General features: G+C 38.1%; 1 protein-coding gene across 1 annotated transcript in view; it reads right to left on the bottom strand.

Moving 5' to 3' along the window:
• The window catches only part of fignl2 (fidgetin like 2), a 54223-nt gene extending 33352 nt beyond the window's left edge, over positions 1 to 20871 (bottom strand). Inside the window, exons 1-2 of the mRNA XM_079848405.1 lie at positions 20768 to 20871; positions 12849 to 12996 (exon numbers count right to left, since the gene is read on the bottom strand). The gene's annotated coding sequence lies outside the window, so the exon portion shown is untranslated. The remainder of the gene's footprint in view (positions 1 to 12848; positions 12997 to 20767) is intronic.
• Positions 20872 to 22666: the final 1795 nt, after the last annotated feature.

Here is a 22666-nt window from a genome sequence, read left to right on the forward strand (position 1 = left end):
GATATATCCTCCTATACTGTATTCTAAAATGATATTAACTTTTGCATGGATTATATTGAAAAGAGCTTAGGCTCATGTAACCAGCCTATTTTTGCAATGTTTCACTGTGTGTGTGTGAAACGTTGAGGTACCATCGTAGTAGTTTTGTACGCGCATGAACATCATGGCAACGTTCAACACAAAGTACCTCACGTGGGAAACACTTAACGTAACGTGCAAATGTGCGTAACTAACGCATATCAAGCAAGCTAGTATGCATAGGCCACGAAGTGTTGGTCGAAATAACACATTAGCGGACCGGAGAGAATAATATGGAATTTATTCCAGAAAACTTCTTGCACAAAATAAATTCAAGCACTTTCAAGGACCTGTATCTACGTATGTTTATTTATCAAAAACTTTCCAGGGCCTTGAAATGTTTTTTTCAGATTCACAAACTTTAAAGGATTTCAAGGACCCGTGGAACCCTGTTAATATAGACTAGGACGCATGCATATAAACAAGGTCACCATAATCAATCATAGATAAAAAAAAAAAAAAAGTACTCTCCACCAATTTCTGTTAAGCGATAAAGGAACCCAAATTTTGGTTTAATCTTCTTCCGCAAATTATCAATATGAACATTAAAAACTAGTTTTCCATCTAACCATATGCTAAATATTATATAAGAGCTAACTCATTCAAATTATGCACCATCTAAAGTTGAAATTGCCACATCTGTTTCCTTAGAATGAGTATGAGTAAAAATCATATATTTTGTCTTGTTTTAATTTAAAACCAATTTCAGTTGAATGTTGTATTACATTAAACGCATTTTGTAAGTTCAATAGAGCTTGATTTAAAGAAGATGCTGCTGTATAAATAATTGTATCATCGGCATACAGATGTATATTAGCGGAATCCACTCCTAAGCCTAAATCATTGATAAACAGAAAAAAGAACAGAAGCTAACATGGAACATTGGGGAACTCAAAAAAATGAGATTTATTATTTTCTAAACTAAACTTTTGTGTGTTCAGAACAATAGCTTTTAAACCATTTTAGTGCCAAGTGTCTGTAGCAATAGATTATGGTCAACTGAATCAAAGGCTTAGAGATCTTACTGCTTCTTAGAGAATTTATAAGCAACAATGAGTATTGTCAGGTGTTCAGAATTAAAATATGAATTACATTTTTCTTAAAGGACATTTGTTTTGAATGAAAATAGACATTCTGGCCTTGGCACCTAAATCAGCTGGGAGAGTGCAATAATTGCACTGAATTGATGAGAAAAATATACGATAGACTGAAAGAAGTGGTGTACAATTCTTCAATGTAGGAATGGTAGATAGAACCAATGCATAATGACTGATGATAACAGAACAATGACTGTGTACTTCAACAGGATCAGGAGGGGAAAAAATCACAAAACTCTAGTAAACTCTATTTTCCCATTTATGGGGGAAAGCAGATGAACAGTCCTCCGCACTCCCCTGCAATCCTGTTACCACAGGGATTTGTTCTGCCAGCCCTGTAAAAGATTAGTCCTCAAGGAGAGTGAATGGACTTGATTAGCTAGACAGCATTTTAATGGGATTGTCAGAAAGGCAACAATAAATCAGCTTTTGTGATTAAATGGGAGCTCCAGTAAAAGTTGTATGTCCACAGATCAATAATTATTGAATGTTGCTCTCGCTCACACTATGGAGGCGGTGAAACTAACCCAAAATTTTGACGACAGACGGAAGCATGCGGATTCCACTCGCGCGATAATAGATGCATATATGCATGATGGTGGCTGTGGGTGTCAAAGGAACAGAAAAAGGCAGAAAAGTGTACCATGAAGATTTAAAAAAATAACTTGACTGATGACATAAAGGAAGGAAAGAGCACTTACTCATAAATAAATATAATAAGAAAAGAAAAGCAAAGTAGATATGAGAAGAACAAGCACTGGTAACGTAAAAGAAACAAAAATTAAGAACTATATTGGTAAAGGTGATCTCATTGAAGGAATAGTTTACCTGAAAAGGAAATTTGTCATTATTTAAAATGACATTTAAAACAAGGACTAAAGTTTCTTGTGTCCATGGAAAACAAATAAATGAAAGTAAATGGGGGCCAATAGCTTTGAAACTCTAAAAATGACAAAAAGTACCATAAAAGAATCATACAAAGTCCATACAACTCTAGTGAGTGACAGAATTAACATTTTTGAGCGAACTATCCACTAACTTATCAAATGATCTGTTATCTCTTTGCTACCTTGGAGAAAGAACTGCGAAATTAAAAATCTCTCATTACTGATTTTCTTTTCTTATGGGACAGTTTCCAGCCAGTGTCTAAACTGCCATGTGGAGGTCATCGTATGGAGAGTGTCTCTATGTCTCTGGTCTGTTGTTTGTAATTAGGTGTTTAAAGGACAGACTGAACTCCAGACTGCATCAGTCTACTTCTGCATTCCTTCAGCTTTGATAGCACACTTTTCTCCGCGTCTGCCCCTCATCATCCTATCACGTGCCCCTCCCTCCGTCTGTCCTCCCTTCGGCACGCAGGAATCCTTCGGCTCTGGACAGTGTTTCATTTCCCTCAAGCCTAGTCCTTGATAGCTTAATGGCCCCACATTGAAGAAAACATGCAGGGAGAGAATGGCAGGGGAGTGAGTCAACATAGAAGTCATTTTCCATATTATTGTTCCTATTTAAAAGGGATCTGGTCTGTTTGGAGCACTGTCAGATGAAATTGCAAATACAACAGAGGATTTGGAGCCTTGTAAGAAGAAAGGGCTGTGACAATTGTCATAGTGAAAGCCTATGAGTTGATTCTACTGACACAAGGCCATTTGAGAATGGCGTTTTTCAAGAGAGTGAAAAAAATTTGTATTTATTACTGAGCTTCATTGCCAACCATTCATTTCAAACACGCACAAACAGGGCTAACGTTGAACACATGAAAACAATCAACACAGCCTTTAGCCAGGCAAACACCACAATGGAAAATTTGGTCACTTTTGTTCCCTTCATGCCTGCTGTTTGTCAAAACTCAAGGCCTTTATTCTGACAGATTCGTCATTATACTGTTTTTTGTCTTGTTTTGAAAACCTTGTATTTTTAAGAGGAAAAAATGTGCGACTGAAAAACAAATAGAAGTTTTGTGTCAGTATAAAGCTGTTAAGAACTTAAACCGCCAGCATAAAGTCCAGTCACAAACATCTACATCTACAAGGTCAAAGGTGTCTGACAGCCACACATTATGTCAAACAAAGAATGAATATACTGATTTGATAAGCAAATACCATACAATACTCCTAAAAGAAGGAAACCGTTTACAAGAATAATATTACGTCACCACCAATATATAACAGGAATGCAATAACTTAAAAATTTTTTTTATATACATAACATTGCACGACTCATTTCAATAGGTCGACCAAGTTGGGTCAAATGGTAATAAGGGCTGCCGTTCTAATTTCCACATTTGACATCCATCATTAGGAGAGAAACAAATAAATTAAAATAAACACATTATTTTGGAACAATAAAATAATTTTCACAGGCAACTAGAATGAGAGAGCTCCCTGACCTTTTGAGTTTCTCAAGTTGACTCTTCATCTGATTACCAGTGGTCAGAAAGGACTGTTGTGTTTATGAGATTTCCTAACATAACTCTGAATCCAGAGCATGGATAGACTGACCCTGAATGGCATCCATACCGTTGGGCCTGTGAAAGAGGGAGGGACAAGGGGGGTCATCGCAGGTGTTGTGGGTACTTTTTATTATGAAGCTGTGGCTGTGCAGATGTTATAAAGCGTAATTGCTTTTGGGCGAGCACAGCTGTGGCAGCTTCAACTGTTAACCACATCTCAATGCCTCTAATATCAAGGTTATCCATTTACTGCAATTCCTCCTATCGAGCCAGCAATATAAATCTGTAGCGCTCTCCTCACATTTAGCATTTGTTTACAGAGAGTGGACTTTATTATAAGTTTACTGTGTCAAGCAGTACTGTGATATCATGTAGAAAATCTGAAATATGGACTTGCTAAACCTGCAGGCTGTGTTTTAATACTGAGGAAAGTCACCTGCTGATCTACTGTTTCATTGGCTCCCATTCCAGTGCTCCAGTTCCTATTTAAACCCATAAGCTATACTGGATACGGACACCCAAGCCCGGACCGACTGCTCGTGTTGTCTTACTTTCTCTGGTTTCGGTTTCAGTTTCAGCAGTAGTCCACTTCATTCAAATCCCTCCTCTGTCTAAACTGGAGCGACACAATGCACTGTGTCTGGAATGAGGACATGTGCTTGTCTAAATGTAGAGGTACACTGATATTCACTGTTATGTAAGTGGGGTTCTGTAGTCAATGTGGATGTTTCTTATCTGACATCCATCAGCTGTAACACTCATGTCGATCATGAATTCAAAATGTAAAACTGATCTGGGGATTAAGTATACTTGGCACATAGTTAATCCAAATAAGCTGTGCAAAGATAATGATACTGATATGCATCGTTGTGTAAAACTAAACCACATGCCCATTCAAAACTCACTGCCATGATGCTAGGTGGTCGGATATTGCAAAAGTGTTCGGGTGATTACAGTTGGGTGAAATAAATTTAAAAATACATCTGAAAATATCTATTGTTGCCTCTAAATATCTAACCCTAAGTATATAAACAATAGCAATTGCAATTTGCGCCACCAATAACAGTTACAAACAAACACGTTTAATTTCTTGTTTTTGATAATCTGTGCAACATTTTTGCACAGTTATAAGAACACGAACGTATGGTAAAAACATTTCAGCTTATGTCTGTTCTTTGCTTCACCTTCACAGCTAATGGAGGCCACAGCCGTGTCAGGACATGCAGCAGACGGGCTGTCTGATAGTGAACACGGACCCAAAGGGAAGTATGAACCATACAAGTCTAGAATGTGAAATCTTTCTGTCACTCTCTCTCTCTTTCTGTATCTCATTTTCTTTGTTTTTCTCTCTGCCCCTTTTCCTTCCTCTCTGACAATCCCTCTCTCCTACAAAGCTAACATTTCTCCACTCACTCCTTCCCTCCATCCCAGAGAGAGATAAGACAGAGTGAAGTCTTGCTGACAGGCCCTGTTAAATATTTATCCTGGTGTGAAGAGAAAAGTGAGAAGAATGTTTTCTACATGTGCTTCTGTGGGTCTGCCTGTGCTCACTCAGGTTCTCTTTCTTATGTTTCTTTATCTTTTTGTCTTCTATACTCATGCTTGTGTCACTTAAAAGAGAAAGATTCATGAGTAAAACGAGTACGAGTAAAATACTTAATCAGGCCTACTGTTAAGATCAGATACTCTGAAACTTTTAGTCAAGTGGCATTGAAATTGGTGACTTGTAACATGTAATGAAGTAATAGCTGTAAGGTATCTCTACTTTTTATGGTTTTCAGGTACTCTTTATGCATCTGCAGAGAACATCCTAGCAACACCCAAACCATCTATCTGCATGTCTTACTGACTTATCAAATCTCATTTTAAACTTTCAGGCAATTCAATGCTGAATTTCAGTTTTGCATGTTAAGAAAAGATACACTGTTGTGTCGGACGCCAATATTTATTGGCCGACTTTTGATCAATTTAAAACCATTGGCCTATCAACTATAGCATGTATAACAGATAAAATAATTAATTTTATCAACAATACGGGCTGCCTGGTGCCAGTGTGAACGACGCTCAGGAGTCAGGACAATTAACAAAACTGTCACTGTCCCGATCAGGCCAGTGTTGCATCTTTACAAAATCCTTTGCACGCATTAAGCCTTGCCAATTTAAATTTTCAAGCGCAAGACGCGAAAGAGAACTCAATTCTACGCACGGACACGGTGTGAGAAGATTTGTGTGTGCACACATTCAAAGCATGTGCCCGGAAAGCTGCGTTTTAGATGGCGCGCAAATACTGAATTGAGTTCTCTTTCACTTCTAATTCATACAAAATTATTTCAAAATGCACGTCTTGGCAAGTATCCTTGTAAACATTGTCAGTTATGTCTTAAATGAATGTAAACAGCTGAGAAATAAAACACTTGTGTACCAGTATATTGGATCCATGCAGCTCTTAATGTGACATCAGCGTAATATTTCTGCTGCGCTGGTGTCTGTTTTAAAAAGAAGAAAAAAATAAATAAATCGCTCACTATGGACTAAACTACTTTTGTAACTTTAATAAGTATTATTTTTCTAACTGAATACTACTAGATGTACCTGAAAAGCACTGTTTATTTCATATTCATCTTTGTTCTGTTGTATTTATGCATTTATGTTGGCCTGTTGAATGTTAAATGGATCCAATTAATGTTCAATAGAAATCATTTGATTACGCAGCAATAAGCTTGTATACCTTAATGCACTTTGCTCATTTAAAACCATCAAAACGCTAATCTATTTTAAGAACAAAAGTACAAATAATAGAGGAAGTGACAAATATCAATATTGGAACTGGCCAAAAAAAATCCAATCGGTGCATCCATATTGTTTAGGTTGCAAAACCCAACCCCAACTCTAATCACATGATTCACAAAGCTCTTCAATGTCTGACTTCTAAAAAACACCACCAACCACACCTTCCTTCACACCAGAAGTAAAAGTGCTCGTCAGAATCACTCCATTTCTCTTCTTTGCTTGCTTTGTTTTTCGCCTTTTAAAACATGAAAAACATGCGCTCTGATTTAAACAAACACACACAGATGGGCCACTGTTGTTACAGTGTGAGTGTTAGCCCTGGGCCACATGAACCAGCAACGCTGTACACAGATGCCACCTTTCCTGTGATCCACATCCCATTAAAGGAAGTCAGGCTGGTGCCCCAATCAACAGATCACCTTTTCAAAAGTGTCTTTGTTCCCTGAGCCACAACAGCTGGGAACAATTAACTGCCAGTACACAGCAGTAAGGGTTGCCAGTCAGTGTATTATAGTGCCTATCCAAGCATGGGAGCCTCAACGTCCATGCTGAAGTAGTAAATCAATCTACCTCAGTTAACTCCAAACTTCTGAAATCTTAAAGAAGTAGGCTATTAATTCATTAGCTGACACACCTGTGTGGCTCACCTCGCAATTTGTTTGGCTTTAGATAACATTTCAGACAAATTGGATGTAAGGAACAAAAGTTTTCTGGGACTTTTCCAAAGTCCTTGAATGCGAAACCCAAAAGCCTTTCTTGAAGTTTTCCCCTTGAAAAGCCTTACGGCTGACAGCAATAAAAACATCGCAGTCGGACTTAAATCAATGGTGGACAGTCTTGAACCCCTTAAGTCCTTAAGAAAGGGAGGCCGCCTGAGAAATCAATTTGCAATTTACATGAGCGGCAGTGTGTTGAAAACAGGCTAAAAGCTACAGCTGAGAAGGGCCGGTGGTAATTAGAGGCCTCTCACTACAAACGCTGCTGGATTGGCCAATCAATGGTGCTCGGGACAGTTCTGGCTATCTGCAAGACTGTCGCTCATATGCATGTGGTGGTCAATAAGCTGAAAGTTATCAACCAAGGAGAAACGACTACAGTTGAGTGTGTGAAAGCTTGTCTATAATGAGACTTCCCATGGAGAGAAATAGGGTGGAAGACAGAAAGTGACAGTGAGTGAGCGAGCGAGAGAGAGAGAGAAAAGGAGAGAATACTCTGGATGTGAAAGGATAAAGGATTTCAAAAAAAAAAAATGGTAGGAGAATCTAAAAGCAGAATCAAAAAATTTTAAAAAATTAATGAATAATTTGAAAAGCAGAATCAATTTTCTAAATGTCATTTAAATATTTATTCTAATAATATACATTTAATTATAATTGCGTTAAAAATTTAATTTAATTGACCCAAGTAATTCTATGATGCTGCCATGATTTCTTCTCTTTCTCAAAAAGTTCAGAGACACAAATGCATATCCCTGCATGTATGGAGTAGTGGAGCTTAAGGGAGCTTCTCAGATTTTGCTTTCTTTTTCAGGAATAAAAAAAGAAAGGCTGGCAGAAAAGGAGCAGATTTAAATGGTTAAATGCTGGAAAAAAAAAGCAACGAGGGGACAAAAGGACCATTGTGATATGCAGAAGTCTCCCCGGAAAGGAGAGAGAGGAAAGAAAGGCACCACTCGCCGGTTCCCTCTCTCCATTGTGAGTGGACGGAGTGCAGCCACGCATGACAGATGTCCTGCCCATTGTCCCCCATCAGCCTCCTCTCTGCCTCCTGGCCCTACTGGAATTCCAAGGTTCTGCGTGCGTGAGAGTGTGCGCCTATGCATGAGCGTGTGAGTCAAAGCGTGTTGCCTTGAGTCCGCGTGGAGCCGTGTGTGAGTGTAAGGGGGGTGTTGAATAGGGGCTCCAAAGTCAGAAGTGCCAAAGTTAGCTAAACTACTCAATACAGCTCCCACGGTCCTGTCACTCAAATGCACAAGCACACACGAGAACGTGCAGCGGCGCACTTTCACAGACTTAATGCGCACACAAATCAAAAGGCTTCATCGCAGACCCTGATGAAGACATCTATGTACTGATAAAAGCTATTACACACTTCACTACAATATCAATCACCTGAATAAGCAGTAATCAGATATTCTTGCTTCTTAAAGACCACGCTACAACACTTTTTCTCCATTTTCACTAGCTATATTTAACTAAATAAATTAAAGATACCATACACTAGTGGCATCATCACATAGCAAACAAAACAAACAAAAAAACCTTCTCAAATTTTTGGAGTTTTTATTAAACTACAATTCAAAGGTTTGGGGTCAGAATTTTTTTGTTGTATTTTTGTTTCAATAAATTAATCAAGGATGCATTAAACTGATCAAAAGTGACAGTAAAGACTTTTACAATGTTTCAAAACATTTCTATTTTACATTAATTCTGTTCTTTTGAACTTTCAAAGAATCCTGTACACAAATCCTGCATCTCAATTTCCGCAAAAATGTTAAGCATGCAGCACAATAATAATAAATATTTCTTGCACAGCAAATCAGCATATTGCACTGATTTCTGAAAGATCATGTGACACTGAAGATTGGAGTTATGATGCTGAAAATTCAGCTTTGACATCACAGGAAAAATTACATTTTAAAATATATTTAAATAGACAACTGTTATTTTAAATGTTAATCTATCACTATCACTGCATCTTTAGGAAAAAAACAAAACCATTTTTAAAAAATCTTACCAACCCCACATTTTTGAATGGCTGAGTGAAAAGTGAAAATAGCTGATCAAAAACATGAATGTAATTTAAAGCTAAGTGTGTATTTTCTTTCACCTATCACGGTTTAATATGCAGTGACAATTATTTGTGGGATGATTTCCCTGAAACTGTAAACAATGTGGACCTGTGGTGTTAATTACTACTGTGCTAACAAGAATTACACATTCAGCAGTGACTGTTAAGTTTAACTGCCCACTACAGCATCCAAGATCATGTGTTCTGATCACATGCTGCGGACCTCGAAAGAGACAAAGACTAATGGACGGAACAAAGACAGGTCACACACACATCCTTTAAGACATGTCACAGACATTCTCAGAAGATCACTACCTCATGACTTATGGAGGCACATCAATACTATAAACTAGTAATTAAAAAACAGGATATTATTTTTAAAAAAATGCTGTTCAGTAGTACAGATTTTGTCATCTCTTGTAGTCTTTCTCACTTGACTTGCAGGGAGGAAAGTGTACAATTCATGATGAATTATTGGAAAACTTCACCTCTATTGATTTCAGATCAATAGATCAATGAGTGGGGGCCATTGCCAGCCCACATGCATCTCTAATATTTGTTAAGGACCCTGGCTGTTTGTTGGCTTTTGTAATGTACTAGTAAACATTCTGTGGGGTGTTTTTAGGCGGATGAACTAAATATAATTCATTAGGTACAATATGGTACAAAAGAAAAGAAAAAGAAAGAAAAATATTATTACAATTTAAAATAACCATTTTCTATTTTAATATGTTTTAAATGTATTTGTTTTCCTGTGATTGTAAAGCTGAATCAGCATCATTACTCTAGTATTCAGTGTCACATAATCCTTCAGAAATCATTATAATATGCTGCTTTAGTGCTCAAAAAACATATCAATGTTAAAAACAGTTGTGCTGCTCAGTAAGTTCCAAAGAACAACAATACAATATAATATATATATATTATATATATACATACATACACAGGTGAAACTCGAAAAATCAGGATATCGTGCAAAAGTTCATTTCAGTAATTCCACTTAAAAGGTGAAACTAATATATTATATAGAAAATTACATGCAAAGTGAGATATTTCAAGCCTTTATTTGTAATAATCTTACAGTTTATGAAAACCCCAAATTCAAAATCTCAGAAATTTTGAAAATGTTCATAAGCTGTAAGCCATAATCATCAAAATTATAACAAATAAAGGCTTGAAATATCTCATTTTCTATATAATATTAGTTTCACCTTTTAAGTTGAATTACTGAAATAAATGAACTTTTGTACGATATTCAAATTTTTCGAGTTTCACCTGTATGTATTTATATATATTTTTTATCTCACTGACCAGATTACTGACGTCACAAATAACCCTCAAATCCAAACTGACACATACAAATTTTGTACAGTAAACCCCTTCGCAGGCTGCTGACCCCGTGAGCCCTGGCATGCGCTTGTGTCTGTGCGCATGTGCCCGTGCATGTGTGTTTAAATGAATGCATGTAAACGTTTAGCCCTGTGCGCAGCGCACCATGCCTTCCAGCACGGGCTTACGTGACCCCAGTCAAAATCAATCAGCCTAGCACAATGGGACGAGGAGCACAGGGAAAAAGCTTGGGTCAGTGACGCGTTTAATTCTCCAGCCATATTGTCATTGTTCCAGCAGATCGGCCTTTTCTTCACGGGCACGTAAGCCGGGTACTTTTGCCGTGCTGCAATTATGAGTGCTCTTCAATGCATGAGACACTGAGATGAGTGGATTAACTATGTGGGGGAAATAAATCTAATCTGCCATCCACGGCCTTGAAAATCTAATCACTATTAGGAACATGTATTGCAGACAGCCACTTTGATGGAGGTGGTAATTGGTATCAGTTTTATTCAGCATGTCAACAAAGAAATATATTTCCAGGAAGATGGGTTATAATTAAACTTTTTGTTCAACTTTATAAACTAAGTGACTTCTGAATTGAAAACCTACAGGTTTTTAGGAGCATTTGTGTAGAGAATGTATGTACTCTCTCATATAGAATATACAACACGTAAACCATATGCTAAGCACAGCTAGTTAACATTACCTCAGAGCTACAATGCTAACATGCTAAGAGGAGGGTTAAAGTAGAAGTGTGAAAGCCTGTCATTCTGGTCCCTAGATAAGCTTTATCAGTGGACCACAAAGTTCTACAGAAATCGCCACACCTTTTCTCTTACTCATGTGGCATTGACCAAAACAGGTTTTTCCTGAAATGTCCACCACAAACTGTAGAGGTAATATGGTATGTTTTGAATAGTCGCTGAATGAGCTGTATAGCAGTTTATTGTAACTGAAGCTATATAATATTGTTGCCTTTGCCACCTGTCAAAAGATAATTTACTACACATTAGAAACTCTAAACATAAATGCTAATAAATACTAAAATCCAGGTTCTGCACTGCAGCACACATAAAGTATGTTTACATGCACAATTATAATCAAGCCACTGTCCAAATATATATGACAAAACGCATACAATTCTGTCCGGTTAATGCGTATATACAGTAGCCTATGCTGGTTTAAGCCAAATGTAACCAGCAGTTCTCAATCTTTTTGATTTCTGGACCCAATTTGAAGGCACCCAAAATATTCAAACTTTTTTATTTTCATAAACTAGGAGTGGAACAATATTTATATTTATTTATTTTAACAATTAAACTCCAGAAAATTCCAGAACTTTCAATAACTGAATGTTCTACAGCATTTACACTTTTTATGATCAATATATTGAAATTACTTAAAGTTGATCGTTTCTGGGTTTTACTCTATAGCAATTTATCAGCCATTTCTACCCAATAAAATATATTAGAGCATTTTAAACATTTATATAACGTTTTAAGATTTTATTCATTTCCACTGATTTTTTTAAAAAAAATGTCCTCATAAATTCATAAAAATGACAGCTGTTAAAGGAGAAGTTCACTTTTAAAATGAAAATTCTGTCATCATATACTCACCCTCATGTTGTTTCAAAGCTGTATGAATTTCTTTCTTCTGATGAACAGAAAGGAAGATATTTAGAAAAATGTCAGTAACCAGACAGTTTTTGGGTCCCAATGACTACCATAGTAGGAAAAAAATATACTATGGTAGTCATTGGGACCCAAAAACTGTCTGGTTACTGATATTCCTCTAAATATCTTCCTTTCTGTTCAGCAGAAGAAAGAAATTCATACAGCTTTGAAACAACATGAGGGTGAGTATATGATGACAGAATTTTCATTTTAAAAGTGAACTTCTCCTTTAAGGGGGCAAATTAAAAAATAAGAAATATGATGGCGGTGTGCATCTTAATTTTTAGCTATTTTAGCTTATTTTAGTGGTTGGTTTGTCTATTTTAATTATGTCAACATACAGTGGTAGAGGTAAGAGGTAGCAGGGAAAGAGAAGGTGAGGGAGCATGTAGGAAGCCATTAAAACTGACAGGTAAGGTGGCAGTGATGAGCTTCAGTGTCCTTGAACACACAGACCTTCACCTACGAGCATCACTGAACTAGACATCAGGTTCGCTGTCACAGCGATTCTGATATAATACTAGTGGAAATGGCTGAGAGACTCAGTCTTCACTTACAAATCACGTTTCCAACACAACTTAAACTGCCCGATGTAAAACAGCAACAAAAGAGATTTACTTTTCTCTTACTCACTTAAGCATGAGACTGTGACTCTTAGAGTTTCATTGTTTCACATTTGATTGTAGTCCCCTCCAACACTCCACTGGGTCAAGTGATGGGTCATGGGTTAACAGGATTTCAGCTCAGAAGGTTGTGCAAAGTCTCCTCTCGCAGGTTGAATCTGTACACAGGAAGTCACAAATGGAGAAGGAGCCTTCATTTCACATGCATTTCAAAAGATGGTCTCTAATACTGGCATGAATGAGATACACAAAAGCAGAGTGTTACAAGTACCTTATTTTTAGCAGGCGCAGCCATTTGTAACTTGAATGTGCGAGGCTTCTGGTGTCATTCGTTTCTAGTTATTTTTAGCTGTACAAAACAACTCATTATGCTGCTTGACATTGGAATTTTTTTAATGCATTGTTGTTATTATAAACACACCGGTTTGTGGCGCAAATAGTGGCTTATGTATTGGAAGTATCACACGTTCACAGAAAATAGCTTACTTCAATGTTGCAAAATAAGGTGGATAGAACCCGTAGAAATCATAAGTTCAGTCAGGACCACTTTGTGAATGAAATTTATTGACAATCTTTGGATTTGCCGAGAGGCTTAGGCTCTAAGGTGCTCGAGCTGCCATACTAGACAGCTTGAGATACATCCTTGAGACTCAAATCCCCCCAAGCCTTTTAATAACCAATAACCAAATGCCCACTGGATGCGCACTTCAGAATCTCGCCGTTAATAGTACTTTCCATCTATTATTTTATGAATACTCTGAATTCAGGCATACTACTTATATTCGAATGCAGGGAATGTCTTTCTTCTCCGAATCACTTCATTTCTGTCCCTAAGATGTGACCTTGGGATGCACTAGCTCTTCATTGAGGGGGCGGAGCTTTGTGAGTCTGTTCATTTGCCAGATCATTTGAACCTGAGACAATAGTTCAGCTGCTCATTGCATGTGGAATATGTGTCCCAAGCAACGTGGCCCCCACCCCGGCTAAATGAGTCAAGGCCTTTTTCTTTGCAAACCAAAGCTTTGTCCGCATTTTATGATCTTGTTACAAGTCATTTTCATCTATCTGACCCCTTCGGTGGACCCCTGGACCACCATGCCTCCCCGTTTTTCAATAAATCTTTCTGCCTGATCCGAGCCAGAGATCATCGCCGTTTCATTTACACAATCCAACCCAAAGGTTTTTTAACCGCTGAACCGGGGGAGAGAGCGAGAAGGGTGAAAGGTGAGAACGGAACAGGAGGAGATGACAGAAAAGGAAAGGGTGTGAGTTTAGGGAGGAAAGGAGGAGGAGATGTTAAAAGCGAGCCTCGAGGTGCTGTTATGATAGGAGCCGTTCTCGCTAGGCCAGCGTGCGCGATGCTGTGCGTTCGCTGGACCGCAGGCTTCGGCAAGAAAGGGCCCCATTCAGCAGGCTTCACCCAGATGCTCGCCTCAGCTCCACACTCCTCCAGGCTATGGCAGAGAGCAGGGGAGCGAAGAGGGGCCACCACAGGAAAAAGAGATCGGAATCTGATATCCCATCATTAACAGACCAAATAAATGGAGAAAAAAAGGCCCAGCTAAACTATTGACCTCAGTTACAGTGTTTATTGGCAGGAACATTAGCAACAAAGGTGTAATTAGCTCACAGCTCTGACCATGAAACAGCATCTGGAGAGAAGCCAATGAAACTACTCTAGGCTCTAAAACATGTTTACTTGAAAAGAAGCCATATCTTTTTTCAGGGCTGCCTGAACACACAAAAGATTCAACAATAATGTTTTCTTTTGGACCAAAAACGGAAAACTGAAAAAGTTTAATATTACTGACTTTTATTAAAGTTAATATTAATCATAATAGGGTCAATGACGCTCTATTTGTCTGAATCTACAAATTAATTTTTAAATGCATTAAACTTGCAATTCATATATAAATTACAAGCTCATCATAGAAGAGAAGAGGTTCATTTTTACTTTCTGGACTAAAATTCATTTTGAGCTTTTGGGGGGTCAAAAATTGTCAGGGTGATCCTGATGTCATCATAATGAAGAAAAAAAAAAAGACATTCTTAAAAGGTACACTATGTAACTTGCCCTCTACCGGTTAAATAACAAAACTCCATGCTTTTTGCAGAAAGAACATTGTTTTGGTTGTGATTCGGCTCTTGCGTGACTGTGCGGATGAATATAGTTCGCGGCACCGGTGTTAGATGGAAGGATCTTAAAGGGATAGTTCAGGATTTTAGACATGAATCTCTATAGCTTCCCCATAAGCAGTGTGGTGCATTGACCATGACTTACCCCCGACAGCGTCCTGTGAGCCGAGCTCCGGTCCAGTTTTGGTCAAGATGAAATTAGTCCGGCAAGTTTGCTGGGGTCACGGCAATAAAGCTTTTTTCTTCTCAAATCAATATGTGTTCAAAAGAGTGATATATTTGCAGCACAAAACCGCTGTCTATGGAGAGGTCAGACCTCGTAATGGCTTGGCACTATTTTCTTCCCCGTCATATCACTGCGCGCTGCCGCTACCTACAGCAAGCTGGGAGCCGCGCACGTGTCACTTTGTTTACAGCTCGTAAAGAGAACGATAACATGTCTGACTACAGCAGCGACGATGACAACATTGACTTCGACACACAGCCAAAAGGATATCTTTACGAACCTGAATACACAGATGACGAGTTACGCCAGATGGAGTTAGAAAGGACAGAAAGAGAGAGAAAGCGCCACATCTTTGTTTGTACAGTCCGGATAGTCACAAGTCCGCACCATTTTCTACAAAGCTTGCACAAACTGATCGCTCTTGGTGAGTAGCTATGTTAGCTCGTTCGTGTAGCTGTTCTGAGCACGTAAACACTGCTGTAAACACTGCCGAACAACTGAAAAAGTGGTGTGCGCCTGCGCAGCTGGCTGTAGGTAGCGGCAGCGCGCAGTGATATGACAGGGGAGAAAATAGTGCCAAAGCCATTACGAGGTCTGACCTCTCCATAGACAACGTTTTAGTGACGCAAATAAATCACTCTTTTGAACACATATTGATTTGAGAAGAAAAAAGCTTTACTGCCGTGACCCCAGCAATCTTGCCGGACTAATTTCATCTTGACCAAAACTGGACCGGAGCTCGGCTCACAGGACGCTGTCGGGGGTAAGTCATGGTCAATGCACCACACTGCTTATGGGGAAGCTATAGAGATTCATGTCTAAAATCCTGAACTATCCCTTTAAGCTGACTAGCTTAAGCTATATCTACACTTGAAAATAAATTCCAGCACAGCGCTACTACAACAACCATAATGAAATGACCCAATAGATAATACTTTACAATTAACTCTGTTTGAGAGCTACATATGGCAATTTATTCATAAAATACCTTAGGCTACTCACCTGTTGAGTATTAAAAACGCCACTTCAAATCCCTCAGTTTCCCGAAAAGCTAGGGCAGTTTTGATTCTCGTTTTATTGCGAGCTCTGTCAAGTTCTCTTTTTGTAAGGTTTTTTTTTAAACGGATGATTCTCCAGAGGTTCTAGATTTAACGTGTTCCTTGTCAACCTTTCTCGCTCGTGCGTTGTGACAACTAACCTATGCCACTCCCACACCGTTCACTCCTTAAAGTGACAGGGGCATATTTTCTCTATTTACAGATATGACGAAACACATGGGCGAGTGACATATCTTCGCAATTTCCCGCGAAAACAATCTCCTCAGGTCTAAAATATAAACACTTAGGCTTACCATAGTGAATCAGGGTAAAACACGTTTTGGAAGAAGGATTGATGATGTATTCATTCATTATTTGAATTTTGTTCATTTTGAATATAGGCCTACATTTTAAAATTTAAATATTGTTCATATTTTCAACGCAAAAAATGACTATCAAAGTCAATTGGTGTCAGGGTGTGTGCAGGCAGAAGAAGACGAGGAAGGCAGAAGGCTCCAATAGGCTACAAAGTGCTTACTTACAAATATACGACACAAATAGGCAGGATACACACTGACTACGTTTACATGCAGCCAATATCCGGGTTATGGTCGGGTTAGGGTCACTATTGGGTTTCTGAAACATTCGGAATAACCCGTTTACATGCGTGAGCAGAGAGAGTTACTCCTGTATACATGGAATTTGTAATCAGTCATATATCCCGATGTACGGCGACGCACGGTTAGCCTCTGGACGTACGGACAACATTAAGACGCAATATGCGTCATTTCCGATTCTTCTTCCTGTATCCAAAGACAACAACAACAGCAGCAGCACGCGGATAATGAATAGTTTGGGGCAGATAGCGATCGCCTTTGTTTGCGCTTTCCTCCTCGCTCCAAAAGTGTGGTGCTGTGCTGCGTCTCGCCATGTTTACCACTACTTCTTGTTTACTTCCGGTATACTGCACGCGGGTTTTTGTATGCGCCGTCTCTACTCAAAAGACCAAGATTCCTTGCGAATAGAACATGCGCAGAACACAAATCAATGTTCCTTTTGATGGGGATATGCCGATACGCGTTTACATGACCAAATATTCGGGTTAGAAAAGGGGTACCCCAGAGGTCATATCCGGGTTTTTAAAAACCGGGATATGAGCATATCCGGGTTTTTGCCGGTGTTTACATGGCCGTGCGCGACCGGGTTATTGCTAATATCCCGGTTTTGAACGGGTTATTGGCTGCATGTAAACGTAGTCAATGATAACACTGACTACGTTTACATGCAGCCAATAACCCGTTCAAAACCGTGATATTAGCAATAACCCGGTCGCGCACGGCCATGTAAACACCGGCAAAAACCCGGATATGCTCATATCCCGGTTTTTAAAAACCCGGATATGACCCCTGGGGTACCCCTTTTCTAACCCGAATATTTGGTCATGTAAACTCGTATCGGCATATCCCCATCAAAAGGAACATTGATTTGTGTTCTGCGCATGTTCTATTCGCAAGGAATCTTGGTCTTTTGAGTAGAGACAGCACATACAAAAACCCGCGTGCAGTATACCGGAAGTAAACAAGAAGTAGAGGTAAACATGGCGAGACGCAGCACAGCACCACACTTTTGAAGCGAGGAGGAAAGCGCAAACAAATGCGATCGCTATCTGCCCCGAACTATTCATTATCCGCGTGCTGCTGCTGTTGTTGTTTGTCTTTGGATACAGGAAGAAGAATCGGAAATGACGCATATTGCGTCTTAAGGTTGTCCGTACGTCCAGACGCTCACCGTGCGTCGCCGTTTACATCGGGATATATGACTGATTACAAATTCCATGTATACAGGAGTAAAGGCCCGTTCACACCAAGGACGATAACTATAAAGATAACGATAAAGATATAATTCTAAAAATCGTTCTCCATATTAAAGAATAACAGAGTTCACACCACAACTATAACGATAAAGATATGAGGAACGATATCGTTGGGATCACTTTCAGAACGATTTTTTTCCAGCTGTCGAACGATAAAACACTGACAGCCAATCAGAATCCATTCTAATTTAAAGGTCTCGCACATTTAAAATGGATCTGGATCATCCGGGCGCGCGTGCTTAGAATAAAAAGACCGTTATCGGTCGTTGGTGTGGACGCATATATAGTTATCTTTATCGTTATCTTTATAGTTATCGTGCTTGGTGTGAACGGGCCTTAACTCTCTCTGCTCACGCATGTTAACGGGTTATTCCGAATGTTTCAGAAACCCAAATAGTGACCTTAACCCGACCATAACCCGGATATTGGCTGCATGTAAACGTAGTCAATGTTACATAGACGAGACAGACCAAGACTGACTGAACAGAGGGAACTAAATACAGACACTGATGAACACAAACCAGGTGACACAGATGAAAATGATTGACAAGACACAGGTGATGATAATGAACTAATGATGGCAACGGATGAGTGGCGGGAAAACAAAAGACAAGGCTGAACAGAAACACAACAGTTACAATAAGTCACTTAATAAAAGGAAGTTTGGGTTGTGAAATGTCATGTAATGCAACTCCCCCAAAACCATAATGATTTATAAATTATATTTAAATATAAGGTTATATATTAAATTCATAATTGTTTCCGTTTAAATCCTTTTTTTTTTTTTACATTAAAAAAAAGATTAAGTGTACACTCATATATTTAAGGTAAAAGAGAAAAAAATATATATTATTTTTTACTTGTTGGTTATACCGTTATACCGATTTTAAATTTAAACTTTACTTGTTGATAATGATATAAATGTTTTCAACAACTTGGAGTTTGGAAGCTAGATTTTTTCAAACATTTTCTTTTCTTCGGCATGTACACTCTTTATTGACCCAGCAATGGAAAGCTGCTAATATATTATTAACCATCATGCAAGTCTCAACCAAGAAGTTTTATCTTCTAAAGTAAACTTCTAAAGACACTGAAGAAGATTTAATTAGGAAAATAAAATATGGGCACAATTCAAACAGAATTGTCCCTTTCTGACCTCTTCAGATCAGCATACATGAGGAAAGGTGACATTGCTGTTTTATGATATCACAGGAATGAATGCATAAATCTGTATCCACTAGTCCACCTCTGACTTCTACTGAGTGACCGCTACATTGTGACCCCCACAGAACACACCATTCTCTCCCTATGCATTTTAAGGGCCGGGCTATGGGAATATATCAAATAGAAATAGTAATTTAGGCATCAGGTCCCTAGGGGACGGGTCAGTACGAGAGAGCACGGAGCAGAGTAGGACCTGTCCACACAGTCCTGAATAATACATGTAGTCTGCTTATTACAAATCTAGAAAGGACATCCAGGCGCCGCATGCTAATATTGCTATACCTCTCTCTCTCTCTCTCTCTCTCTCACACACACACACACACACACACACACACACACACACACACACACACACACACACACACACACTATACACATAAGTACAAAATAATACAAAAGCCAATACAAACTCAACGTTGGTTTAACCTAAAATTCTAGGTTAATTTAAATTCTAAATGACCTTAATTCTAGGTTAATATAAACCAACGGTTGGGTTGGTGTATATGTGTATAGTGCACACCAAAAAATATGCTTATTTACTCTCCCTAATGTCATTCCAAAGTTATGACTCTTTGTTCAGTGGAACACAAAAAGTCAGTTTTGAATTCTTTAAAGGTTTCGCAACCAGCTGATGTGTGAAGATTGAAAAAAAGATCAGAGAAGTAAAAGTTATAACAATTTATCAGTTGATTATTTTTGAGTTGTCATTACTTTTAAAGAACAGTGCTGCAAACTCCAAGACTCGTTAAAACAGTGATTGTCAGGGATGGAGTGTGTTCATTTTAAATGAAGAAAGCCTTGGTGCAGCACTACTGAAGCACTACCTCATCCAATAATGACTTTGACTTAGGTACTAGACACTGTAGGAAATGCACTGAATAACTCATGAGATTATAATTAAACATCCATGACAATTTTCCATACACTTTCCAGTTCTAAATTTACAGTAATAACAGACTCATGAATTTGAATCAGCCATGCACTGTGGTTGGACAAGTGAGAGAGAGGCGTAGAGGATACACTATGCCATCATCTGATATTTTAATGAACTGCAACCATAACTCTAACATCCTACTCCTTAGTCATAAGTAATATAAAACATGGCTTACACAAAATAACCGGTTATACACCATTTAAATATTTTTAAAATGAACCTTTTTAAAAATAAAAAGGTATTACCTTGTAGTAGTACTAAAATGACATAGGCCTGAGTGTTATGGACTATTATCAGTTAATTATCGCCCTCTTGTGGGAGCTATTTCAGCATTACCAGAGATACAAAAAAGTTTATAAAATGTTTTAAAAATATAAAATGTTTTAATCTTTTGACATGATTGTCGAAATAAAATGTTTGTCTTATAGTATTCCCAACATAAAATTCCCAACATTGAACTTTTAGCATTGTGCGATGGAATCATGCAGGTCTGTAATACCCGGAAAACGCTTGACCTCAGAGGTTGCTCCGCTTGCGCAGCACGTGATTGGACGCTGCCATCTTTGCTTCATATTTGTCATGTGACTGATCCGCAGATAGGACTAATTGATATAATGTTAATTTCGCGCTTTTAATAATCAGAATAAGTGATAGGGCAAAACAATTTGTCAGTGTTGGCAACTACAATAATACAATAAAATAGTATCATATTATATTTGAGGTTTATATGTTGCTTAAACAATGGCCGTCTTTAGTCATCAAACTGGTGTAGTTCAGAAACCTACCAGCAGGGGCTGACAGAGTGACGCGTATTGACATAAAATACATGAATAGGTCTTTTTTTCCCCCACAGTCTATGGTTTTAACACTAGTATGGAAGTCAATGGGGTCCATCAAATTTTTGGTTTCCTTAATTCTTTAAAATACCCTATTTTGTGTTCAGCCGAAGAAAGAAATGCATTCATGTTTGGAACAACTTGAGGGTGAGAAGCTAAATGATGACATTTTCATTTTTTGGGTGAACTATCCCTTTAAACCCAAAAATAATTTACTTTTTAGCCACAGGATTTAAAAAATATAAGATGCTGCTAACAAGTTGTGAAAAAGATTACAACTTCATGAATGATATAGGCCTAGATGATACTTAGCCTGAATTAAATTGGTAGTGGAAAAGACATGCCAATAGTCAAAAGCAAAACAAGTTATTATTTTTATTCAGTAAGCAAAATTACATTGAAAATGTTAAAAGTACCAGAAGAACTATAATGAAGGGTCATGTGTGCACTCAGGACCAGACTTGTTACTTGAAAGCATCTGCTGTGCAGCTGACTGAACGACATTACACATCCACAGTGGTATTTCAAGTTGAAAAGTTCATGGGGGATCTTAGCTAGTAAAACATGAATAATTCCTTTGTAAAAAAAAAAAAAAAAGAAGAGAGAGGCAACCTGTCCCGGGACCCCTGATTTGTCTGCATTAAAATAACATTTATATTTGAGAGCAGACACCATGACCAGACCACTGTACAACAGCAATTTGAAGGTGTTTCATCATACTGTTTCATATAAAAACACAGATTTCCTTCAGCAGAAAACATCTAGAAGCATCTTCTCCATATGAACAGAGAACTGGAAGAGTTTATAACATTTTTACATTGCCTAGAATAGTTTCTCCAATGACATGGAGAAACAAACAAGAAACAGTTTACAACATTTAACTAAATATCTGTCGACAGATCACATAGGCCTAACTGTGATGTTTTTAAGGGAAAATATATGTTCTCACACACCATAGAATTATTAGTTTGTAAACCCCATTTAATGAATCGTCACTGGAGTATAGTTTCAGTTGTTTTCGAAATATCATATTTTAAAATATTATATCAAGAATAAAGTGTTTTTATTTTAATTTGATCCATTTTAAAATATATTCCGATTTTTCTATAAGCCATAATTTCCCAAAACACTACGATGGCTGCGCAACTGCAGTACTAAAGCCATATGTGAGATGGCTTATACATAGCATCATTATTTTGACATTTCTATCAGAAAAATTAAGTAAGTTTAGTAAGTTTGTTCCAACAGAACTACCTTTTCACATCATTAGTAATATTGGAAGAAATGCACTAACGCTAAGCCACCACTAGCTGGAGCGCTTTACTTCAAAACGGGTTTGTTAGCGCTTACAATTGATGGCACGCATGGAGCTCAAAGAAAATATTTTTACATTATTAATACTAAAAATAGGAATATGCAATATTAGTTCGTTAATGACTTTAAAACGTTTGATGCCTGATACTGTTCATATATCTAACTGGATGTCTGACTTCAATTACGCTAGTTTGATAGGCAAGCAACATGCAGGCCTACGCCTGGCCTACTATAAAATTTAAGTGATT

The sequence above is a fragment of the Squalius cephalus genome, assembly GCF_949319135.1.
Source record: "Squalius cephalus genome assembly, chromosome: 18".
Taxonomy (NCBI): domain Eukaryota; kingdom Metazoa; phylum Chordata; class Actinopteri; order Cypriniformes; family Leuciscidae; genus Squalius; species Squalius cephalus.